This window comes from Cebus imitator, unplaced genomic scaffold (assembly GCF_001604975.1).
Source record: "Cebus imitator isolate Cc_AM_T3 unplaced genomic scaffold, Cebus_imitator-1.0 Scaffold25, whole genome shotgun sequence".
Taxonomy (NCBI): Eukaryota; Metazoa; Chordata; class Mammalia; order Primates; family Cebidae; genus Cebus; species Cebus imitator.
The window spans coordinates 2325251-2351866 of NW_016107340.1; the positions used below are offsets into that span (position 1 = coordinate 2325251).

The window sequence follows — 26616 nt, forward strand, 5'->3', positions numbered from 1 at the left end:
TCCCTACTGTCCTTTTAATATTCTCATTTACTACTACAACCTGTAAAAAATTTAGCCAGCTAAATGTTCAGTTTTGAAGGTTCTGCACCTCTGCACCTGTTTTTTACTCTTGTGGCTGAAGTAGTGAAAGACGGTAGTTCACATGTAAGTAACAGTTTCAGTTTTGCAGTGCTTTATCTATATGTAACAGGCAACTATTCATGAGAAAGGAAGTTTAAGACTTGTACATAAAAAACCACTACCCAAATTCCAGGAAAATGCCTATTTATTGGAGGTTGTTTTTTTTTTCTTCCCTTAACAAGATGCCTATAGTCAGATTAGCATTTGGGTCATACTCCAAAGACTTTAAATCAATTAGACTTATAAAAGCAAGTTTATTCCCATACATAAGCTGGACCGTTTTCTTCTGCATAGAGCAGTATTTTCTGTTTTTCTGTGATCATCGAGCCACACAGGAGATGTTTTCTTATATAAACGGCACTACTTCATCAAGTATAGGGGTTTTCTTTGTGTTGTGTTGTGTTGTGTTTTGTTTGAGACAGAGTCTCACTGTGTTTCCTAGCCTGTAATGCAGTGGCCGTGATCTCAGCTCACTGCCAACTGCACCTCTTGGGTTGAAGCGATTCTTCTGCCTCAGTCTCCTGAGTAGGTGGGATTCAGGAACCAGCCACTATGCTTGGCTAATTTTTGTATTTTTAGTAGAGACGGAGTTTGACCATGTTGGCCATACTATTCTCGAACTCCTGACCTCAGGCGATCTGCCTGCCTCGACCTCCCAAAGTGCTGGGATTACAGGCATAAGCTGCCAGGCCAGGCCAAGTATAGGTTTCAATATCTTAGCTTTTCTAAAATTTGCTTACACATATAAACGCGTGAATTTTAATTATATATGTGTACAGGCAACAATTATAGCCTGTTGCTGTGATTTCAAGTGTAAGCTTTATGAATAATTTTCCATGCCCCATAAAATGGATAAAGCATAATGACTGTTATTTCATAACTTCCTCTTTTGGTGGACTATCCTTTTGCAGAGGAAAAAAAAATAATGTAACTAGAGAAGAGAGTTGAGCAGAGAACAGAGCTCTTTGAAGTGCTGGTAGTTTGTCTCAACCACTGAAGCAGCGTAATAAGCAACTATAACTAAGACATAGAGGTAAGAACAATTATTTGCTATTTTTTCATTTTATTATTTGGATTGCTATTTATATAGTAACAATTTAAATGTTGGCCAGATTACAGCGTAGATTAGATAAATTTATTCTTCTTTTAAGTAAGTAACCGGCATTTTAAATAAGAGGTCTAATAAATTTACAAAGTTTCAACTTCACATACAAGCTTTTAAAAACTTGGAAAATTTTTAAGTTTTCATTGAGCTCAAAATTATTTTACCTGCAAAATAAAATATTATCTTTTTCGTGTATGTGTGATTTTGCACACAATTTAGTGCTGAAGAAGCTTTTGGATTATTAACAAATTTGACAACTTGTCTTCTTCCCAGCTCTAGATTATTTCTAATATTCTCTCACTGATATCCTTTTGTTCAATTGCATAGTTAGCTGAGTACTTTCCAGAAAAAAAAAACTTACATTTGTTTTTACCCATTGTGAAAATATATCATTTGAAATATGACATTTCAGTATTATTGTTATATCATAATTTTATGATATTTGTTTAGAAAAATTAATTTGTAATGTAGACAGCCTGATTTAAAAATTTAAATGAACTATGCAAATCTAATTTTTAAAATTTATTGTTTTCTAAATAAGATTAATTTGTATTTATAATGCTTAAAATATAGTAAAAATAAAAACAAAATAAGATATCTGGATTGATAATTGGAAACCAAACTACACTGAAACTAATCTTATTAGTGAAATTCTAAAATAATGTAGATCCTAGAAATTTTTATTCTCATTTGAACTAGTCTAGAATAATGCCTACACATATTAACTGTATTTGATACAATTTTGTTCATAATATAGCAATTTTTAAATCTTCCTTTTAAAAGCTATTGGTTTCTTTATACTTTGGTAAAAACATTAAGGAGTGTTTAACACAGCTTTGAAAAGAAAAATCAGTTTAAGTGAACTATTCTGGTTATACATATGGAAGTTTGAAGAGTTTGCCTCTGAGCATTTTCATAACTGAACCATTTTGAGAAAGTTTCATACATCACATATTTACCGTGTGAGATTTGGTAAGTATAAATATCCCAAGATGTATTTGAATGCTTTATTAATTTGGTTTGAAAAAAATTAGACTAATCTCGTGACTTCCAAAAAAGAAAGTCCATATTACCCCATCAATTAATAGATTTAATTTTCAATAAATTTTGGTAAATGTTAGTGTTATACTGGCTCTAGTACGTTACCTAGTACCTAGTTGGGTTTTTTAAAAACTTATTTTCATGCACTATGCCAATAGTTGCTGTCTTCTGTTTACAGAAAGAAGGAAAGCAGATTGCTAGTGTTAGAAACTCAGGTGTAAACTGTTAACTCAAGTTTGACATACTTAATGAAAATTTTAAAATTGACAGTTGTGAGAAATTCATTACAAGTGTGCGTCATCTTTACCACACACTAATGAAACACAACTGCTTGCCAGTTCTGGTGGCTCAAGCCTGTAGTCTCAGCTACTTTGGAGGCCGAGGCAGGAGGATGGCTTAAGACCGAAGATCAAGGTTACAGTGAGCTGTGATTGCACCACTGCACTCCAGCCTAAGTGACAGAGCCAGACTCTGTCTCTAGAAATAAAGAAAATTTAAAAATAAACACAACTACTTCCAACAGAAGTTCAAGTGACCAAAATTTTAACTATGAGACATTTTGATATCCTGAGCTATTAAGTGATATATGTAGAAACATAGCCCAAGGAAATTGCAATATAAGTTGGTCATAACTGTAATTCAGAACAGCAAATGAAGACTAAAGCAGCAGAGAAGATTCTATCTTTCTGGCAAGACAGATTTGTTGTTGTTGTTATATTGTTGTCAAGAATTAATAAGGTCTGAATGAATATCCTGGTTCTAGATTATGGAAAATAAGTTTATAAGTTGTTCTCTCTTTGAGAAAATTATTTTTACAGGAGAAAAAAGTGAGTGCTCATCTGAGTTTCCATGATAATATTTATTAATAGTAAATAAATATTAACAAATAATTATGTAATATTTAATATTATTGTTTATTCATCATAAATAAATATGATATATAACTTATTACTGGAAAACACAATTTTGACTTCTGAACTGTACATATATATTCTATTATGTTTTAGTAGGTTATGTTTATGTGACATAATTATATAAGAAGTTTTCATTGAATCTAATAAAAGCTGAGACTGGCTGACTGCTGTATACAGTGTGGTGAAATTTGGCCTCTGTCTTAATAAGACATAGTTTGATTTTGTGAAGTGGGTGATCGTCTTGGGGATCTGTTAGCCTATTGGTTCCAGGGTTGATCCTGCTAACCTCACAGTTAAATGGATGTTCTCCTCTTCCTTCACAAGATGACCTTCCTGAAGTTGCTCATCTATAGAAATAGAAAAGAATGATCTGCTTATAGAGGGCTCTATCCTGCTCCAACAAATAAACATATATTATTTTTCAAAGAATAATTTCATTTAGGAATATCAATGCTATTTGTTTTTGACATAAATTACTAAACTTCCAAAAGAACATTGAAACATTTAGTTTTTGTTTAGTTGTTTTGTCTCCTCTTCTTTTGGTCATTTTCCCATTTGCAAGAATAAAAGAAAGATTACAGTTTGGGTGCAAACTAAGAGAGATGACATGTTTTGAACTGAAAAACAAAAATCTTCATACTCTAGATATTGTGGGTCTTTCAACCATTTAAAAGCAAATTTGTGCCCTCTTGTACTTGTTGACTTTCTATTTATTTTTAATTACTGTAAATTCCAAATGAGTGCTACCTTTGCATATTCACATTTATTATAATAATTCTATGGCAGTATATGAACTCTGTATGATAGAATATGTATCATTTTCACACAGGAAATAATTTGTGCAGCTACATAGAATATGTAATTTGTGCAGATATAAAGAAAATAAGCCATTTTATATTTCTGAATATTTATATTTAAATAATAAATGAAATGGAATCTAATTTACACATCTGCATTGTAGAAAATAAAAATACTGTTCATTAATTTTTAATCTTTAAAATGTACCTTGTTATTTGAGAATAGTATAGTTCTATTATTTGCCTGATATCATTGATTTTTTATTATTTCATATTAACTAAAAATAGGCACTTAGATTTCATGTTTTTAAAATTCTTTCCAGTTTTATTTTTTATCTTTATATACATGTTCTAAAAATAGGTTTTAACATTTTATTTAATTTTTTTACTTTTAATATCATTGAGGAAAATACCAGATTGCATTTTAAAATCCAAACTTAAATAAAGATGTCATTGGAATCATTAATTAATTTTGGAACCTTGGAAAGCAGATGAAGAATGAAGTTAGTATATTGGTGTTGCTCCATGAGTATAAAATTTCATACCTCATCATCTCTAATTTACAGATATTTCATTGTAAACCTTTTTTTTTTTTTTAAATACGTAGTGGTTATTACATTCTCAAACTTTTTCTCACCTTGGGAAAAAATAAATTGCAATATGATTTTGAGAAAAATCATTACAGTTATGATTTTGAAAAAAAAGTAGAATTTTTAAAAGTATACCTTAATTCAATTTATTTTCTCTTTGCACAAAAGAAAAATTTTAAGTAGATTGCTTTTATTCTCATTCTATATGGTTGGGTAGATCTGAATTAGAGGAGCAACAAAAACATTTTCTATGCAATTAGATGGACTTCTGAATAAAATACAATAATATATCTGATGGCAGTAAGTTTTCTTAAATGCTCACCAGAAACTCTTGTTACACTTCACCTACTTTAAAACATCTTATTTAGAAATAATTGGAAGCTCAAAAAAGTTGTAAAAATAAAAATAGTATAATGAACATCCTTATATCCTTATCTAGATTTGCTTGAATATTTTATCCCTTTTGCCTTATAACTTGCTCTTGTTTGTTTCTTTACATTTTTCTATGTTTATATATTTTATCTGAACAATTTAAGAGTAAGTCACATATAACAAGGCGCTTCAGTGTGTAATCTTCCAGAATGGAGATAATCTCTTACATAACAGTTACATCCAATTGTCTACTTCATAAATTTACATAGCTACACTACTTTTATCTAATATTTGTCCACGTTCCAATTTTGCTGTTTATCAAATCATAACTTTTAAAATATTTTCCCTCCAGTCAATGACCCAGTCTGGAGTCAATTATCCCACATAGTTGTCTTTTGCCTTTTTAAAATGTATTGTTTTTAAGTGATATGTTAAAATTGTATATTTTTCTTGTGTAAAGCATGTTTTAATATATTTATACATGGTGGCTAAATGTATAATGGATAAATTGAGCTAATTAACATATGCATTACTCAAATTTTTTTTTGTTGGGAAAACATTTAAAATCTAATCTCTTAGCAATATTTAAGAATATAATACATTGCTATTAATTATAGTCACCATGTTGTACAATAGATCTCTTGAATGCCATGTCTCCCTAGTGTCCTTTTGTTTGGAACATTTCCATATCATTTCTTTGTCTTTTATGAAAATGAAGATTTCAATGAATATATTGTATTCAACACTCTTTTTTTCATATTAATAAAGTACTCCTCATTGTTTATTTTTCTGATATTTCCCCATGATTAGATTATGGTTATGCACTTTCTACTGGAATTCCTCATAGGTGATTTTTTTCCTCTCATACTATCATATCTAAGGGCATATAAGGCTCTTCTGTCCCACATTATTAATGCTCATTTTTGTTGCCTAGTCAAGGTGTTGTCTGATTTCTCTACTGCATAATGTTGGCTCCTCATCAAAAATTTCCCCTCGGATTTATCATTCACTGATATTCTTGTCAAATGCAACTTTTACTCTAATGATTGCAGTATGATGGCTTTACAACTTCAGCATTCGCTCCACATTTACATTAGTCTTTCCCATTTTGCTATAAGCAAACAAACTCTTACCTTCAAAATCTATTTAATTATTAATTTTTGTATCTATTTGTTACTGGTATGGATACAGGAATTTCTTTTTTCTATGACTTAACTACTTTGGTGCTTAAATTGTTCACATTTGACCAATGGAGCCCTTCCCTTCTAGAACCAAACTAATTTCCTTCCTTCCTTCCTTCCTTCCTTCCTTCCTTCCTTCCTTCCTTCCTTCCTTCCTCCCTCCCTCCCTCCCTCCCTTCCTCCCTTCCTTCCCTCCTCCCTCCCTCCTTCCGTCTCTCCCTCCCTCTTTCCCTCTTTTCCTTCCTCCCTCTCTTCCTTCCTTCCTTCCTCCCTTCCTTCCTCCCCTCCCTTCCTTCCTTCCTCCTCTCTCTCAGTTTGTTCCTCCCTCTCTCCATCTGGCTTTCCATTCAGGGTGATCACAATATTCCTTTTACATACAATTAAATTCATTGTTCCCAATTTTAGGTTTTTTCCTTTTACATTTTTATTGATTTAATTTTCTCAGTCAATTAATTTGCTTTAAATCTTTTTTTTAAACTGTAGAGATGAAGTTCTGCTTGCCTTAGACATTTCTGCTAAATAAACCTGATACATCCTAACTCAAATGTTATTGATACAGTTCAAAAATACCCGCCTGAGTTTTGGGTTGAACTTTTATCTTTGTATTTCAAATGTCTTCAATCTACATTTAGTCTGAAGTCAAATTATCCTCCTTTGCATTCCAAAAAGTGACAATTTCAGAAAAGAAAGTAGATATCTATAGTCACACTGGTAATTCACTTACATTATGGGTTTATTATTCCAGAGTTTTTTAAGTTAAATGTGCATGTATCATTACATTTATGGAAAAAAAATTATGTAAAGAAAATAAAGAGCAATCATAAATGTGTGCAGTCTATAAGCACTAAAAAAAATTTCATTCTTTTATATGTGATCCTAGACTATTCCTGCCCCCAATACTTCCCCATATTCTACTCCAGCATTCATAACTGAAAATAAGTCCTAAGATTTGTAATAGGAAGAGAAATTTGTGGTTAGTGTCAAAAGATTCATTTTCAAGTTCCATTCAATCACTTACCAACTGTGCATCTTGCATGTTGTATCTCCTGTCTTTCCAGACATCTACCCTTATAACCCTAGATAAAAAGCAAATTCATACTTCATCAGCTTTCTACCAATTTATAGGCTCATACCCCAAAATGATTATTACAGCTAAACACTCAGATGTTAAGAGGCATCTCAAATTCAACATGCCCCAAATAAAACCCTCATTTACTACTCCTCTCTCTGCTCCATAACCAATCTCCTTTACTTACTAAATAGCACTATCTTACCCCCATTATCCAGGCCAAAAGTATCCTTAATTTCATTCTTTCTTTTCCTCACCTACACTCCACCTATCAGCATGCCTGCCTGTTCTGTTCCCAAAAGATATTCCAATGCTGACCAGAATCACCTGTTTCTCATTGTGAGCAAAGTGTAAGACACTGTCATCTCTGTTCTGGATGGCTCTGTTTTTGTGATAGCCTATTAAGAAATGCTCTTTTTCTATTCTGGCATCCCTATCAAGATGACCATTTAAAATATACATCAAATCATGTGACTTCCTTCTCAAAATTTCTTCAATTGCTTCTCATTTTAGTTAGAATAAAATCCAGATTCTTAACTATTGTTTTTATGTCTTTATATTTTCTGTCATATCCTATCTCACATCTCTTCATTCATGATATTCTGGCTCTACTCTTCATTTTCCCCCAGAGTATTCTGAGCTCATTCCTGACTCAGGGACTTTCCACATGCCCTTCTCTTTTCCTGGCATGGCCACATAGCTTATTGTGACACAATCTCTTCTTTATTCAGGTCTCTTCTCAAACATTTCTCCTAATAGATGTTTCCCATGATCCACTACATATTTAATTGTAGTATTCCCAACCCAGTCACTCTGTCAGTTTATCCCATTTTAATTTTATTGTTAGCACATAAAATGTTACATAACATGTTAATTTTTATTTCTTTATCCAATTATTCATTATCCGTTCCTCTCACTAGAATGTAAGTTCCATGAGGGCAGAGACTTGGCCTTTGTTGTCGATGCTACCTTTACATTTTCTAGTAAAATATTTGGAGCATAGTAGGTGCTCAATAAATAAACAATAATTAAGTGAAAGGCCTCAACATTTCTGAGCCTTATATTAAAAATAAGCATAATAGAAATAACTATCTCCCAATACTGTCTTGAAGGGGCCGTGTTTACAGTAGTACTCTAAACTGCCATGCAAATGTCAGGTGTAGTTTCTTTCGTCTGTATTGAGTCTAACGAACTGAAACCAAAAAGTGGTCCTTGGAGACAACAAACAGACAAAGAAGTTCTCTTTTTTTTTCTGTGCTGGCTGTTTTCCACTGAGCTAAAAAAAAAAAAAAAAAAAAAAAAAAAAAAAAAGACAAGTTCACAGTGACTGCTGCTAACTTTTTAGAATCCTGAGGTGCAAGACCTCTGCGCTTCTTGCCCCATTGCCTCTGCCTTTATTCTGCCTTGCTCTCACCCCCAAGAAAAGCATATACCCACTCTTCCTTGACAGTTACGGTTCATTGCTTTCCTCAACCAGATGGAAGAGAAATCTCCATCGAGAATCATTTCCTGATTAGCCATCTGCCTATGCTGGCCTCACATCTATGGGTATTTTCAATATTGTCTTGTAATTACTTCCTTGTTCTAATTTTTATCTTGAAGTGGATTATAAAACTATTCTAGAAAAATTCTTTTTCTTATACATCCAAAATATCAGGCTTAGTTATACGTATTAGCATATAACTAAGTTTTTGAGATTATAAGGCCCTAAATGATAATAAAACTAATGATAATGATGATAATTGTAATGTTAGTAATAATATCAGCTCTGCTATTTCATGTTAAACATTTTTTTGTATCATCATATGTCAGGTGATTCACATGATTAACGAATATAATGCCCTCATCAGTCCTATGCAATAAGTACTATTACTTCTACCTAACGGATTTAAGGAAAAATATGGACATTCAGAGAGGTAGGTAGCTTAATAAAGGTCACAAAATTGATCCTGGTATGTCTGTCTCTAAACTGGATTTGCATCATGTTTGTATATGGCCTCTACCACTTATTTTTTGAAAAACCAAGTAGATAAATCTGTGGTTTAGATACAGTTAAGAATTTATGGATTATTATGATGCAGTCCTGAGCCAGAAATCTTACAATTTGGTGGAGTAAATATTAAAAGAAATAGATATTAAGCCATGGCATAAAAAACAGATGTCACGTGAATAATCAAAATGGTTTAAAACTGTACCTCCAGGTGCAGTGATGGTTGCAAGGCTCCCTGGAGGTGGTAGCTTTAAAGCTGAACTATTGAAATTATTTCATTAGGTGGAGAAAAGTTGAGATAATAAATTTTCAGAAGAGTTCAGAAAGTTTCAAAGAAATAAAAATATTCTAATATTACAATTAATTTAATATTGAGCCTTAATTTAATATTGAGCCTTTTTAAATCCTGAGCCTTTTTAATATTAAGCACTATCTCCTTTAGTGCTACCATAGAAGATTTTTGGTGGCTCTGACTTTATGGTTCTTCTCAGGAAGTGGGATATGTGATGAGAGGATTTTAACTCTATGAGAAGCTCTGTTTTCATTTGAAAGTGAGTTTATTCATGAAATCATATGTCAAGCACTATACTTTGGGCACTATTTCAGATGCTGGAGAAATAGTGATGGATAAGATCAAGTTTCTACCCTCAAGGAGCCTTTAGACTACTGGGGAAAGAATTGAGTAAACTAGTAAAGAAACCAAATTTTAAAGGGACTTTTGGATAGTGATAGTGACCAGAAGAAAATCCAGCAGGGTATGAGGATAGAAAGAAGGAGGGGGGAAATCATCTTTACATAAACAGTCTACCGAGACGGCCTGTGTGAAAAGGCAATATTTAAGCTAAGACCTGAACAATGAGAGGACTGAGAGCACCATGCAGAGGACTCTGGGAAGAGTAGTTCAGGAAGATGCAAAGGAAATGTAAGTAGAAAAGAGCTTGATATATTTGAGAAGTAGAAAAGAGCCTGGGTCTCAAAGGATGGTGGGAAATGAAGCTCAGGAGCTGGAGTTGAGAAAGAGCCAAGTCAAATAGACTGTAGGCCAAGGAATGGAGTTGTACATATGAACAAATATTCACAAGGACATGCGCATGTGTGAATTGGAGATGGGAATGCAATGAATGAACCATTATCTCTGCTAACACAGGCCCCATGGAAAAACTGTTGTTTGAAGAGAAATAGGAATTACTACATAGGTAAAAGTTTCATAGGAGATAAATTATTACATTTAGGTAAATTTCAGATAAGCCAAGTTAACCTTGATAAAAGTGAAAGAGGCTCAAATATTATTTAAATTTGTGAACTTAATGTTTTCAGCAAAATTGCCATGGAATAATTGACTCTAATCATGGCCATTTGAAAATGTGTACACTGATTTCTGATAATGGTCTCATCATGAAACTTAGTTTCTGCATGGACATGAAGCAGAAAAGACTATAGAAAGTTATATTTTAGCCTCCAGAGACCACAGATGTTCCCTTGTTTATTCTTCCCAAATCCCAGTAACAATAGCTATTGGGCCCCCGGCGACATCAACCTGCTCCTCTTAAAAGTAGACATATATTACTCTGCCATTTTCTATAGTAATTATAAATTCCCTGTGATTTATTTTTATTACCCTAAGAGATCTAAATGAACCATATTATTATGTTTTAAATCTCTGCAATTGGACACTACTTCCTTTAAGGGGTTGGAGGTTAAGGGCTGAGATTTGGAGAAAGAATATAGAATAGCTTATTGAAAAGACTTTTTAAAAATTAAGTAAACAGACTCAATATTTATTAATTAGGGATGATGAGAAAAAGTGGTCTTCCCTCATACTTAAGAAATTAATAACAAGTATAGATTCTTCTATTTCTGGCTTGAGTTAAAAGCCACCCATAAAAACAAACAAACAAACAAACAAAAAACATTAGTACCTGGCCTTGGACTGAGTGTGTATTAGAAGGATGATAATTATGTCACCAAGGCAGGCAGACGTGTTGTTGTAGGATCCAGAAGCTTACTTTTGAGTGCTCCTGACAACCTCCAAAAGAAAAACACTGTGCTACTGGTGTTACAGGGTGTGGAGAAATATAGATGACTTATGTGCTATTTAAGCAATTCATTCTATCTTATCTATATATGTAGGTATTATGACCACCATATTATAGGATTATTGCAGAGTATGAGGTAGTGTGTGGTTTTTAAGTGTGTGTGTGTTTGAAAGAACAAATGCATGAATATTTGTAATAAGTGTTAGAGAGCAATCCTGAAATATAAGCAACTTCCTGACCTGGGCAGATTAACCAAGAAGCAAATCTATGAAAAGTATGAAAGCATTAGATTTTCTACAATACTACTACACATTTGTTGACATGAACTGGATTCAGGAAGGGAATACAGAAAGAGCAGATGGATGTTGGGCCTGATTATTTAGTTAAATTGGGGCTGATGACCACCCTTCAGAAGAGGATGCTAGGTATGCCTTCTCCAGAGCCAGGAGGCTTCTCCTTGTGCCTTTATTTGGCTTTGCTGCTCTCATTGGTGACCCATAATGTTTGGAAAAAAACCTCTTTCAAAAGTGTAAATGTTATTCTTTCTGTGGTTGATGTCATCGTTTTAGTGGTCCAAGCATTTGTTACTAAAATAGTACTTAGCAACACATAATCATTATTTTCTCCTCTTAAAATTCTGAGTGCATTTGTTCTGATGAAGTCAGGAGATACATTTTTCAGGGAAGTAGGAGTAAGAGCTTAAAAAAATGAAGTAATGCCTGGAATAATCTCTTGACTTGTGTTACTTAAGAAAGAAGACAACTAAATTTTTCTTCCTGTGGCGACAGCTCTGACTGGGTAAAAAATAATAATAATTTTGAAATATAGTGCTAAAGGAAGTGGTTTTCATGAAACTGTGCATTATATACGCTCCGTTAAAGTGGTACATACCGTTTGCTTGGCTTCATTTGACTTGTCTTTCTCATGTTTTTGCTTGTAAAGTGGGTGAGAAAAGTTCGATCAGAGAAACCTGTGCACTGACCAATCAATGGTGATATTTCTAAAGTTCCTGTTAATCATTTCAGGAAACATCTTGGGTTCCCTTTTGATTGCATCCTCCCTGATATAAAAACTGTAAAGGTATCTCTGTATAGCTATACCATATTTTAGAAAATAACTGTAATTTTTTAAATTTATAATTTGATTTGAATCCTCATGTTTTGAAGAGACTTAAAGCTTAACAAGAGCTTACTATTTAAAAAATATCCTGTATTTAAAAAATTTGTAATTACTATCTATTTTAAATTTTAAAAAATAGCTCTAATTTATGAAAGGCCTGACCAATGTTAGGATAATTCTCATGAAGTCATTCATTATCATAATTTCACAAGGTAGACATTTTAAGTTTGCAGGAACCTGAGACTTGGAAAAAATTGTCCAAAATTTTATGCCTAAAAACAGATTCTAAAGCCTGTCTTTATGTCTAATAGCCAAGGCCATGGGCAGACATGCAGCCTGTGAAATGACACTTACTCTTTTCCTGCTCTGATTCTTCTAAAAAGTGCATGGGTCATACACAGTCTATTGCACCAAGCTGGTTGGTGGGGGAGGTGGGTATACCCTGTTGCTAAAAGCAGCCAACAACAAAGGCAGCAGGGCAAGGTTGCAGCAGAAGACCAAGGTTGCAAAACAGCAGTAATGATTGCCAGTGGAAACTACCCCGTGTCACAATTGGTGACAATTAACCCCAATTGCCAATAACCCCAAAGTAGACAGTATTTTCCTTTTAGTCACCCAGTAATCTAGTAATAAACAAAATAGATTTACTTCACTGGCTTTGTAAGGAAAATGCCCAAAGTTATGCTACATATCATTTAAGCATACCTTCTTCCTAACAATTAATTTTGGCTGGCTTCTATGAATCTGATATTAGTGCCAAACATTCCCTTTCCCACAAATTCAAGAGTAAGCAAAGTTGACACCTTCTAGTGCCCACGTGGACTTCTTGGTATTTAGGGACCTTGGCAAATTAGTTACAGCTTCTTTCAGATGAGCCTTCCAGAGCTTTGTAAGAGTAAACAAACTTCAAAGGTCCCCCAAGGGGAAAAACTGTCCTGGCTAAGCCTATAATTTAGGCTATTTTTAGAGAAGTGCAACTCCATATAAAAGAGAGGCTCAAGGTAACCAGCTTCTTTTATACAATTAACTTTTTTTTTTACTTAATTTTAAAGACTAAATGACAAGTAGGAAAGTGCTTTTTCAGGAGTGTGGGAGTCTTGAAGCTGTAGAAGGAAGACAAACTGTGCATGGGTGTAAGTATGTGGGTGGGAGTTACAGATTACTGCTCTTTTGCTAGTCTAGAATAACTATGCATAAACATCTTTATAGTAGTAACTTGAATAGAATCAATAAATAAACCTCTATTAAAGACACTTGATACATCACTTAAAATAAGCATAGATTACCTTATATCCAGAAACAGAAAAAATCATTTTACATCTACCAAAAAAGATTTTAACAGAGCCTTTGATTTTTGACAAAACAAAAGATAATGCAATCAAGTTTTTATTTTATTTTCAAATATTAATTTAAAAGCTGGCATGCTATACTTCTTGAAAGTATCAAAGATAAGCTGGTTAGCTTTGTTTGTAGATATCATACCCTTAAAAGATTAAGCCCAGGAAGTGAACGACAGTAACACCAAAGAACACATCAAGGGCTTAGTATTAATGATCAGTCACAGATTTCCTCCGACCTTGCCCTTAGGGGCTATGTGATGGACACTTTGCCAGTTAACACAAATAGTCACTATTTCATGCAATTAGTAATAGGATTCTGTCCTTACAAATAAAGAGGAATCCAGATAATGTACACATGTAGTACGAGTACTTTGAAGAGTTTCAACCATAATGTGAGACGTTTGAATTCCATAAAAAAGGGAGAAAGCATTAAAATAATTATAATTGTTTATCTGTTGAGTTTAGATTCACCAGGTACACATTCTCATTTTCCTCATTCACTAAATTTTGCACATTTACATTACTTACTTAATTGATCATAATTACTTACCATTTCATATTCATTGTCCTAGCTAGACTGTATATTTCAAGAGGGTTCAGGTCTAGCTTTGCTTACGAAGTAGCCGCAGACTCTAGGAAAGACTGGAATTATGCCAGGTGCTCAGTGACTATTTGGAGACTGGATAGGAAAGTTGATAGCAATCAGGTTTAGAATGAAAATGCAGCAGTAACTGGTGAGCGGGTGACCTATGGCCAGAAAAGTCTAAAAATGGAAAAGAATGCTCCACATTGTCTAAAAACACATTAATTACTGGGAAGGATAGATGGAATCAGGCCCTGTCAGCAGTTACTCATTGCTAAGCCCATTGCAGAAACATGGGCATTCAGATCCATCCAGGTAGGGCCAGGAGGGTCATTTGGACTGACGGCACATTCACAAAGGCCATAAACTAACACGTCCAACATTATCTTCAAATGAGTTTCAAATGCGATATGTTCTGTTAATTTGTTTGTTTTTATAATTTAACTATGCAAATTTATTGAACCAATTTATAAAATATATTAAAATGTAAAGAATAGTTTTTTGTTGAATATACATAATTTTATGTATGAGTATGTAATGGGTGAAGATATCTTCAAAAGGAAGTGGTCAAGGATATACTTTATCTCTCAGAGGCTCTGATGTCACTCTCAAGGAGGTGCTTATGATCACAATTTTTTTTTTTTTTTTTTTGAGATGGAGTCTTGCTCTGTCACCAGGCTGGAGTGCAGTGGCTCAATCTTGGCTCACTGCAACCTCCGCCTCCTAGGTTCAAGTGATTCTCCTGCCTTGGCCTCCTGAGTAACTGGAACTACAGGCGCATGTCGCCACACCCAGCTCATTTTTGTATTTTTTAGTAGAGACGGGGTTGCACCATGTTGGCCAGGCTGGTCTCCAACTACTGACCTCGTGATATGATCAAATTTCTTAGCAAGAGACAGGGCATAACATTTTAAACAAACTTCAACCTAAGCATTTTAGAATATGTAGAATTCCCCTTTGAGTGATCTTAACTGTTTGCCTTGTCTGTTTTTAACCCTGTGGACCACTAATGCTTACCTGTTGTAAAGTGAAACATATTTTGATTGCCTAAGAAGCAGCACTTCCAACCATGTGCATGACAAAATGTACCACCTTGCACCACCAGTTTAGCTACCCTCAACTAGTCCTAACTCCCTCATTTCTAGATGCATATGGGCACCAGCCTACCCAAATCTAATTCTATTTGAGACCGAGTTTCCTGCAGATAATTCCGTTTCTGTTGAGCCAAATAAACTTTATTTGCCAAAGGAAAAAAATGGAATAGGTCAATGGATTGCTGCCTATTCTGACTAATTTCCATTTCCTCAACTCTAGCTTCTTGCAGAGTTTAGGCAAGAAACCGGCAACCTTGGCTGTGCTTTGGAATCATCTAAGGGGCTTTTTAAAAAGCTACAAATGCTTGGATGCTGCTCCCAGAAATTTTGATTTAATTTGTCTGGGTTGCAGCCCACCTATCCAAATTGTAGTCGGAGTTAAGAACCATAGCCACAGTTTCAGTCTCCTCATTATGAGCATGGGGTCATAATTACCTTACATACCTCTTGTGATAGTTCAAGGAGATAATGTGTGATCTTAGAATCCCTAACACTTCCATTCCTCCTTTGCTTCAAGGAAGACAAATGAAAAGGCAAGACGGGGTTGGCAATTCTGGGAAGGTGCGAAGGAGGGATCCTTCTGCAGAGTTCTTCCAATGAGCAGTTCATTAGGGTTAACAAGCTATCCTTTGTTAAAGCAAACGCTCTTGAAGGATTAAGCCTCATTCTCGCCTTAGTGTGAATGACTTTAATCAGATAACCTCCTATCACCTGTTGAAGATTTGTTACTGAAAGTCTAGGAGAGGCAAGGAGAGAGTTGCAAGGCCAGTTTGGGATTCACTGGGCCAAGCCAGAGAGGCCTCAAACTCTAGGAAATAAACCTGATACTAGTAAGCTTTCCATAATGACAGCAAGAAAAATCTGAAAAACAAACTTTTTCCTCATGTTATTCAGACAATACTTGTTAAAAAGTGTTTTTCCGATCAAATTTTTTTTATCTGTCTGATAGCCTTTCATGACTTTGTTTTCTGACTTTCTTTCTGCCATGAAGCTCTTAACAAGTGTCGGGTAATTTTACCATTTGCCAGCTGCTTGGGAGTCCATGAGGAGCAAGGCCTTGCCCAGTCCTATCCTCCTTGCCATCTGCTTGGCACATGGTAAACACGCAGGGTTTGTTGAATTTAACTGAATGGTTTCATTTGCTACACTCTTTTCCAACTGTGTTTTTTCCGCTATGTCTGTCTCCAACCACTAGACTATGAACACCTTGCAAAAGACTTAATAATTTCTTTATCCCCGGTGCCAAGCACAACCCTTGGCACATAGTCAGTAGTCAATGAATATGTATTAAATGTATTAAGAAGCAATAGCCAGGGCACTGATGCCTAAGTTATTAAAATTAATTTATGACTGTACTGCCCAGTTCGCACTCTGTTGGACAAAGCACAGAGGAAAGAGAAAAACAGATATATGAAACTCCCACCATTTATTAATGGGACAAATGTTGTTCTTATTAAAAGATCTCTTTAGAACATCTTTTGAGACATGATTTGAAGGTAATTTCAGGAAACTCGGGCAAGAAGGAATAAGAGGAGCTAACAAAAGATCCACAGAGAGAACTCGCACAATGGAATGAAAAGAGAGAGATGTGGAATATCATAGAAACCAAAAAAGGAAACGTCAAAAATACAATGAGTAGGTAGATAGATACAGCAGATATTTAGGAACATCAGCCCTGTTATTGGCATTGTCAAAGATTGGTTTACCTTTAGGAATAAATAAGACAAAAGGCCATATTTTTTTCATATTTGTTTTCATATGAAACAGGGTTACTATGCAGAAATGTTTGGGTTACAGTACATAAAACAGTTACACTACAACATTTATATTAAAAGGCCTATTAGATACTATTTTTAAAAGGTTGCAAGGGAATTCTGGGCTAAATGACAACATAAAATTTTATGAAATGGTAGAAGGTGTTTTACAATATTACATGTAATCATATATTATAAGCATAAATAGGTAACATGTCAATTTTGACCTTCTGGCTATATTTTATATTTATTTTTATATCTGTTTAATTTATTGAAAGACCATGATTGCATATTTCCTTTTCTTTAATGACAGACCATAGTAGAAGGTGTGTGTACATCCCAGGTAGAGCATTTATAAATATATTATATGTTAGACAGATGAATTCGGGAGCTTGGTGTACTGGCTGTGAAACACCGTGGGGCAGGAGGCTTGACCTCTTGCTGGCCACAAGGCTTTGGTCAAGGGCCAACTCTCCAGCTTCCATTACCTCATGAAAAATGAAGATTATATATAAATGGTATGGGGATGTCCTTTGTTTTATAAGACTGTCTTAAAAGGTTACATTTAGAAAAGAAATTGCATATATAGTACAGTATTAACTATGCTTTAAAAAAATGCATTGGAAAAGCCTAGAAGGAAATAAACCATAATACAAACAGTGACTATCTCTGGGAACTGGAAACACTGGTGATTGTTATAAAAATATTCTATCTTCAATAATTTTGAATTTTCTATATTGTGTTGACTCGAAATAAGTCACACATACACAGGCATACCACATCTCACTTCCCTCAAGGTATGTATCTTGAGGATCATGAGTCTTATGGCTTCTCTTCAACTCTGAGATGCAATTCTAACATTTGTTGTACCCCACTGCTGAGAGTCTTCAACCAAATCACTTTCTGCTGCTGGGCCCCCAGCCATTTGCTGCCCATTGCTCTCCTAGACAGAGCCTACTCTTGGTTTGCTCTCATTCTTAGCAGTGGTGCACTTCATGCATTCTGTTCTGAGATTAGACTATCAGCCTCCACACAGCAGTCAAGAGTTACTTTACAAACATTTAGTTATCTTTGTGAAAACCAAATTTAGATAATGTTCCATCACCCCACTCCCACCCCTGCCTCTAACATAATCAAACACTTCAATGGTTCCCAGTGACGAAAAGTATCATAGTTGTAGTTTTGCATTTTGAGTGTGATTAATTTGATGAAGATTCATTTTGTTTCCTCTTTCTTGACTGTAAGCTCCTTGAGGTTAAGTAGTTTTTATTCACCATTGGCTCTCTAGCCCTACCGTGAAGTCAGGCCTGAGGGCTCTTGCCATGCAGTCCTCATTGCTTTGAATGCTCTTTCCCCAGCTATTCCTCACTTCACCAAGAACCTTGCTGGCATATGACCATCTCAGTCCTCTGTTGTGTTTTACATATCCTCCCCTCCAAATCCCCCAACCTGCTTTATTTTATTTCATGGCACTTACCTCCATCTGAGATTACCTCATATGTTTATCTTTTTTTTTCCTTGACTTATTTTTTGTTGCTTGTCTCCCCTTAGTAGAATGCAACCCCTTTGAGGGAAATGATTTATCTGTGCTGTTCAATTCTGTAACCACAGTACCTAGAATAGGAGTTAGCCATGGCTGATGCTCAATAAATGTTCACGAAATGAATACAGTCATTGTATGAAAAGTGCTTTCTGAATGGAAAGAAGAAAGGAAGGATTAAACAACGGAAAGAATAAAAGAAGGAAAAAAAGGAAAGAAGGAAGAAACTGAGGAAGGAAGAACATATTCTTGGAAATCTAATGTAGCACCTCCTCACATTAAACTTGGGGAACTGTTAGGGCCATTTTAGAGCTTCTTGTTGTCCTCATTGTCTTTAAGAAAAAAAAAAAAATGACAATGAAAATGAATGGCCTGAGAGAGTGAGAAGACACTAATGTCAGTTCTGTTCTGCCATGGTGCCAAGTTCCTTATATAATGCACTTCTCTGGTTTAACAAGGGAACAAGGCCAGATGCTCTCTAACATTCCATTCAATGCTAAAATTCTATTATTCTGAACTTGTAATTTCAAAATGTATTTGCTTATTGTCTCTCTATTGCCAGATTTTAAAATAATGATATTGAACACGTAAACTCAACTTTTAGGTAAAATAGCTTAATTGAGAAACGCATAATAAAGTTAATATTTAACTGTTTTGAATTTTATAAACACTTAGTAGCAAATGTTGACATTATATGTTTTCACATTCATGTGCTACACATGTTATACATACAACATATTGTATTATGTATCAAATATATATAATATCTATTAGAATATTTTTATTTTTAAATCATGAGCATAAAGAACTTGTGTTGTGTGTGAAATATATAAAGGTCTTTGAAATTAAACTAAATTCACATAATCCTATCAAGTATATTTATTCAAATATAGAAACAAGTTTGAATTCTACAAAAGGTCTCAGCTCTCTCCTCAACTCTGTTGTGAAGTTTAATGTGATACATCTAATGCATCTACTTAAACTTGATTCTCCATACAAGAATGTTTGCAACTTTTGATTCCCTTTTAAGAGTTCTCTTCTCTTGATCATCTATATTTAAACATTGATTAGGAAGCAGAGTACATGAGACTAGGTTCTGGATTTGACACTATCTTTCAATCAATTATTTTTATCCTGGTATAATAAAAATAGTATTTAAAAGAGTATACCCCTTGAGATATTTTTATTTAGGTGATTTGTGTGTGTGTGTGTGTGTGCGTGTGTGAGGAAAGACAAGTTATACTGGAGGGGCAGTGAGAGCTCATTGAGCTATGAATGTGGTATGCAGAAGAAGTAAGTCACAATTCACACATGCACTCACACACTTATATAGGTGCCTTAAATATTCCCATTGGAATGAAAAAGATAAATGCTGCCATTATCTTTATCTTTATTATTGGTAAACAGGGAGCTGATATTATCTATGTCCCTTAACTGTATTTCTATTGAGATTCATTGGTATAACTAAAACTTAAATGGACTAAAGTGTTTCAGGAACGGAAGTGAGCACTCTTTTCTTTATTTGAAATTTAGTTTTATTTTACCTGAAATTGTTTTCTATAATTTCCCTCTCCACCCACGAATGACCTTCTTTTTATATTCATGGATATACTCACTATGAACCTGTGGACTATAATGACACTTCACAGAAGCAGGAGAAACCATAATGTTCTCCTGGCACTGAGGGAATAGCAATGGTATTCTAAATGAGGAACTATTAACTTTTTATTACTATAATGATTTTTTAGTAATTTCCATAGTTTGAAATGTGGGTAGGATGCTGCTGGCAGTTGAAAGCTGACAACATGATTTTAATAGTTTCAACATATGATCTGGTGTTTGTTACAGTGCTTTAAAATTTTAAATGCCATCATTCATGTTCTAATGTTATCAATGGTAAATTAGGCCAAATCAGTGGTAATGTAGTTTTATATCACAATTTATTTGGACTCATTTTGAATTATAAATTGACCATTGTTTTATGAGTTTTCTTAGCCATCCTTTTTCTATCTAATGTAAACTAACATTTTTCCTCTTCTTTGTCATTTACCAGGATGGTTATTCTACTGTTTCTAACATTAAAGGATCATCCTTGTATTTCTTTGTATTCTGTCATGGAGCAAAAAACATGTCTCAGTTTCGATTTCTCTTTTGCTCCCAGAAGCTCCCCGCTCCTCCAGTGTTGAAGTAGAAACATAGTTTTCGCTCTTGCACCATAAACAGGTTCAAAAGTCCTGTGTTTCACCATGTTGCCCCAAACAGCAAATTTTCTAACCCACATGAAAAAAGAACACATTTCTAACTTGGAATTCTACACGGGTTTATGTTGAGAACAAATTTCTACCACCAGGATTAGTCCTTAGTGGTTTGCAGGCATTCTGAGCAGAGGGGCATGGAAGCCAGCTATAGGCACCAACCTGCTAGCAGGTGCAAAGGTTGCTCTGCTAAGAAGTTAGGCCTTTAATATCACAGAGAATGGCAGGCAAAATGAAGAAATTAGAAGGCAAGTAGCAAGCAATTCAGTAGGTTAAGCCAGGGATTTGGGAGTCTCCCAAGGCTCCTCCCTTCCTCATTCCCTGCATGAGTCATTTTTCCAGTCTGTCCACACCCATTCACCCCTCCAGCCCACACTCTCATTCACCCTCCAAGCTGCCACCACAGGAACTTTCTGCAGTACAAGTCCAGACTCCATCTCTGGCCCTTGCTGCCTAAACTTTTCCAGTTCATTAGCTTTGACAGTAAAGTTGAAACTCAGATTAACACAGACCTACTTTTAGCGTCATCTCCTGCCACTCTCCTCTACTACCCTCCCCTCACTTCTCACAGAAAGGCTGAGAAGGCTGTATATGCCTTGTATATGCCCTGCTCTTCTCGTTTCTTTTGAGACAGGGCCTTTCAATGTTACCCAGGCTGTCTCATAAACTCCTGACCTCAAGTGATCCTCCCTCCTTCTCAGCCTCCTAAAGTGCTCGGATTACAGGTGTGAGCCACGCCACCCAGCCTGCCCTGGTCTTTTCTCTTCTCCACCCAGACTCTACTCCCTTTTGATCTTTTGATCTTGCTAACTTGTACCCACCTTTCAAAGCACCAGTTAAATGTAAATCCTCCAGGAACTCTTTGTTCGCCATCCTCAGAGCCCTCACGGGATTGCCTCCGACATCACAGTACTTATCCCTTAGGCAAAATTAATTGGTTTGTCTCTCACCTAGTAGATGTGTTATCCTTGAGTATAGAGACTGTCTTACCCATTCTTGCATCACTGGCATGGTAGGCACTAAATGTAGTTGCTGAATGTTTAATAAGAGGAACGGAAGTCTTCATAGCTTGGGGTAGTTACTAATGGGCAGACAGAAAGTTCCGATCCCTGTTCTCTGAGAAAGTGTCAGTGTCCTTTTTGCTTACACTGTGTGGGTACTTGAGTTCTTTTAAACGATTAACGCTGGGAAGGGGCACCATTTAATTAATTAATTTGTTCTGGAAGTAATCAGTGTACAATTTTAACTCAGTGCTTTGTAGATCTAGCTAAAGGGCAAGAACTCAAGTCAGCTATTAGTGCTTCTGGAAGATATTTCTGCACTTTAGCACCTTTCTGATGTTTTTCCTTCACCCCGAGCTGGCCTCACTCTCTTCAACACAACCTAGCCTGCAGGACGAACGTTGTACCATATCCAGCATTTTTGTCCCAAATGTGGGACAAACGTTTTTCACCAAAATCATCCTTGAACAAGTTATCGGAATTCCTTACGAAGGAAATCCTGCCCCCAATCTCCAAAACTTTATCACACCACAGATGTTCAGGATTCTTTCCATTCAAAGTGAAGCCAAGTTACACCTTATAACACCCAGTGAATTATGATATGGGGCTGTGGTTTATTTGCTCTGGCGACAATATGGCTTACTTGCCGTGAAATATCCCAGTACTTAATATGTTATAAATACAAACATATATATTATATAAAATATAAATATATTTATAATATATTAAAAATATATAGTTATAATATATTAAAATATATATTTATAATATATTAAAAATAATACATTATTTTCAAAGAGGAAGCTTTGCTTTCTATAAATCACATAGTGCATAGTTGAGAATATATTGTAAAGTCCAAATATTATTTACAAACTAGAAGGAAAGCTGGATGTGAGTGTTTGTGCTTGTGAGACAGTTTCACTAAGGAATTCCAAAACTGTGGACAGCCTGTTACTTGAGAAAAATACACAGTGGCAGTCTTGCAGATGTTTTTCCCGCCTGTTCGCCTTCCAGGTTCAGAAACTGGTGCATTTTAAGGCGGCAGTCCCAACAGATCCCAGGATTCTAGTCTAACAGGTTTCTAACCTTCAGTCTAACCTTTCCGGCTTCCTCGCAAAGCCCGGTGCAAGGGCCTCATTCAAAACGAACCCACCGACGTGCGCGGCTAGTCGGTAGGAGCAGAAGTAGCGGGAGGGCGTCCCCTCTGTACGCCCGCCGCGAGGTTACAATGTCGAACGCAAAAGATGGAAGATACCAACCGAAGCCGAGGGGATCCACGGCGCCCACGCGGGCGCCAGCTTCCTCCTGCTCTTGGCGCCGCGGGGCGAGCGCCCATGACCCGTCCTTGCGGACTCTGCCGGGTTGAGAGGAGACTCTGGGGCCTGGGGAAGCGCGGGAGGGCGCCAACGGAAAGTTGCAGAGCGTTTTCCTCGCCGCCGCGTGCATTCAGGAGCTCGACGAGTCCGCCCTGGGCTTCCTGGTGGGGCTGGGCGGGCGGGGGAGGGGCCGCGCAGCAGCAGCGGAAGCCAGACCTCGGCGATAAGAGGCTGCACAGCGACATGCAACAGTCTTTTCACTGCAGCTGAATGAGTTGTGGCGCCCACAATGCTCCCGTGACAAGGAGCTGACAAGTTCTATTTTCCGTCGCGGGCATCTTGGAATCATGACTCCCACAATGCCTTGGGCACTCGGTCGACAGTCGGGCCGCCTCTGAAAAAAAATGTGAGAGGTAAGTTTCCATTTTCACAGTTTCCCCGCGCCGCTCCTCCGCGCTTCATTGTTCGGACTCCGGCGGGGCTGCCCGTGGCTGAAGGAGGAAGTGCGAGGAGGTGCTTGCCGGCCGCGGCTCTCCCGGGCCGGGGCGGGCCGCGCGCGGCGGTTGGTTTCGGGTCCCTCAGCACCTCCTGCCCCAGGGAAGGCGGGAGGCTGAGCTGCAGCAGCTCCTGCGCCCTTCCCCGCCGCGGGCTCTGCGGACGCTGTCACTGCGCAGCCGGCGCGCGGCTTGGCAGCCCAGCGGGACCGAGGGAGAAACAGGGGGGCGAGAAGAGAAACAGGTGCGTGCAAGTGTACTCACAACTTAATGACCTTTGTCGGGGGAAGGTGCGAGTCCCTGCGAGGCGAGCGGCGCGCGGGTTCTCCCGGCGGCTCCCGCATCCCTGGCCCCGGGGCTGCCATCCCGCCCGGTTTTCATCTGGGCCAAATATGTGCACGCAAAGGTTAATTCTCTGCCTGCCACCCATAAATTACGCATGACATGTTTAGCTGGGCTGCCTTATATGGAGAGTGCTGTATTTCAGGCCAGTTTGCCTTTTGCCAAGTTTACAGGGCGGAAGACGCCCTGTAGGAGAGGGCTGTCTCCTCCTCTTCTTCTTCTTTTTTTTCCATCGTTTTGTAGTGCGTCACTCAAAAACTGTAAGAAAAGTAAGTATAGAAGCTTCTTGGGTGGAGCCGCAGTTGATTGATTGAATTGCTTTCATGAAAGGTTGAAAAGAATGAAAAGTAATTAGTACTTGGGTTCTGCTTTTTAGACAAAAGCAGGACAAATATGTAGCCCCCCCTACTTTTTTTTTTTTTTTTTCAAATGGAGCCGGAATCTGTTATTGGTAGTAATGTGTCATGTGAGAATACTTTGATTCCAGAGCCTGTAACACGAGCAGGTATATGGTGACGCTTATGCCTTATGCCTTCCCCTCGCGCAGTACTTTACAATTGCAAGGGTGCTGCTGCCAGACTAATATAGTGTTTTTAAGGCTCTCTGGGGCCGGGAGGGAGAGTATGCGGCTGTTGGGATTCTGGGGTGTGTTTCTGTGGAGTATGCCTCCCCAGGATGAAAACTGAGTAAGAAGCTGCCAGAAAGGTTGTTGCCGCTGACTTTACCTTGTGTGCCCACCAGCACAGGCATAAGCCATAGCAGATGGATGGCAAACTCTGCCATATACTCTGAGGAATTTCTTAATACGCTAGGAGAGAAATCATAATTAATGCTTTTAGACTTTCGGGCCCTCTGCAACGTGCTTTGAAATACTACACCAGTGGACAATGTGTCCCTCCCTCCTGGGTTTGAACACTGTTTATATAAAGAGGATGTTTAGTACATAACTATTCTATACCAGCATAAGAGAGCCACTCCATAGTTATCTCTGTGTGGGTTCCTAAGTGTGTTGGTGTTTCTCCTTGCTGTTGAGATAAAACACTATCACCAAGACAGAAAATGAAAGTTCAACGGCTGTAAAATTCATCCCAAGAATGTGCAGTTCAATACTTAGAATGTCTTAGATGTAGTTATAGATAGAGGCACTGAATAAATTATTTTGTAGCCTGAGAATGCACATCACTGTCACTTATATCTTTCTTTCTTAAAGTTGGTGACAACTGCAGCTCAAAACTTTTTTAGTTTCCAAATGTTCCAATTTTCATCTGTTTTGTGTATTTGCATGGGAGTTACTTTATTATTATTTTTACTATATTGTTAGGTCTTTAAAAATGTAGGCTTTTTTTAAGTTTTCTTTGTTTAGTAGGGGGTTTCCTTGCTGAAGATTACAAAAGGTGCCTTTGTGTTTTAAAGAACAGGTTGGGTCAGCAACAGAAAACCTTTTCATCTATAATTATAGTGTCACTTAAGACATAATAATCAGATTTCATTATTAGTAAGACTCAGAAAAACCTCACATATGCCTAGTTTAATTTTTTTCCTCATGTGACTGTGAACAAATTTGTGTGTAGATACACATCAAGTGTAGTACTCTGTGTAGTCATGCCAAAGAGAAACTGAAGTGTTATATGGGTTGAGATATTATTTCTTATGTTTACAGTTCCACATTTGAGGCAAAGTTAGACTCCAATTTGAGTTCCTTAAATTTTGATTCCAACATTCTGTTCTTCCTTTAGGCACAGAATTCCTATGAAATGAAACACTGGGTTTTGTTCCAGAACAAGAACAGACTATCCCAAAATTTCTCCTGGGGGAAAAACAAGAGTAAAGCTATATTTCTTATTGAGGAAGAGTGTGTTACTTTATTATATAAAATGCCCTATCTTCATTATAAGCAAAAAAAAAAAAAAAAGCCCTGACATTTGTCATACATTAGGCTTTTGATAGACCTATTTATGGAAACAGAGAATAAATAGTTTTGCTGCACCTTCTGGTTTTCTGCCTGGTGATAGATGTACAGATTAGAGAACATCTCAGGTCTTGCTTAGAAGAAGTTGAAAAGAATAGGTGATTGGGTTGTTAAAATTCCATAAGCAAAGGCATTAGGGTAGGTGGTAGATACGAGAGTCAAGGGAGTGGAGGATAGAAGTGAAATAGGTTCACGAAGTGATTGGCTCAAAATAAAAGCCCAACAATATGGATGACAGAGAACGTGACATAAGAAGATATTTAAAGTGTATGGTCTTTTAAAGCAAAAATCTTCATATTTTTGGAAATATAGAATGTACTGTCCAGTACAGTAGCCACATGCGACTGTTGAGCATTTGAAATGTGTATAGTCCAGATCGAGTAGTGTAAAATACTACTGGGTTTTCAAAACTTTATATGAGGGAAAGAATGTAAAACATCTGATTAATGTTTTTATATTGATGATATGTTTTAATGATAATTTTTTGATATATTGGTTCTAATAGAAGATCTTACTGGATTAACTTCACCTGTTTTCTTTTTTTTTTTTTTTTTCTCACTGTGGAGCCTAGAAAACTTAATATAACAAATGTGG

General features: G+C 36.5%; 1 protein-coding gene and 1 long non-coding RNA gene across 42 annotated transcripts in view; one reads left to right on the forward strand and one right to left on the reverse strand.

Annotated features, from left to right (window-relative positions):
• The first annotated feature begins 767 nt into the window (after window positions 1-767).
• Window positions 768-26616, forward strand: part of MBNL1 (muscleblind like splicing regulator 1) — a 205944-nt gene continuing 180095 nt past the window's right edge. For 21 of the 41 annotated variants that reach the window (XR_001823291.2, XR_005199130.1, XR_005199132.1 and 18 more), the window contains exon 1: window positions 23468-23630. The gene's annotated coding sequence lies outside the window, so the exon portion shown is untranslated. Of the gene's footprint in view, window positions 1154-22999; window positions 24323-26616 lie in introns of those variants that run through there. The other 20 variants (XM_037736435.1, XM_017522873.2, XM_037736437.1 and 17 more) reach the window with 13 other exon arrangements.
• On the reverse strand, window positions 15496-24174 carry LOC108300196. The gene is made up of 2 exons (XR_001823293.2): window positions 23976-24174; window positions 15496-23611 (listed from the first exon to the last, which is right to left on the reverse strand). It is a non-coding gene; the product is annotated as an uncharacterized LOC108300196 (long non-coding RNA).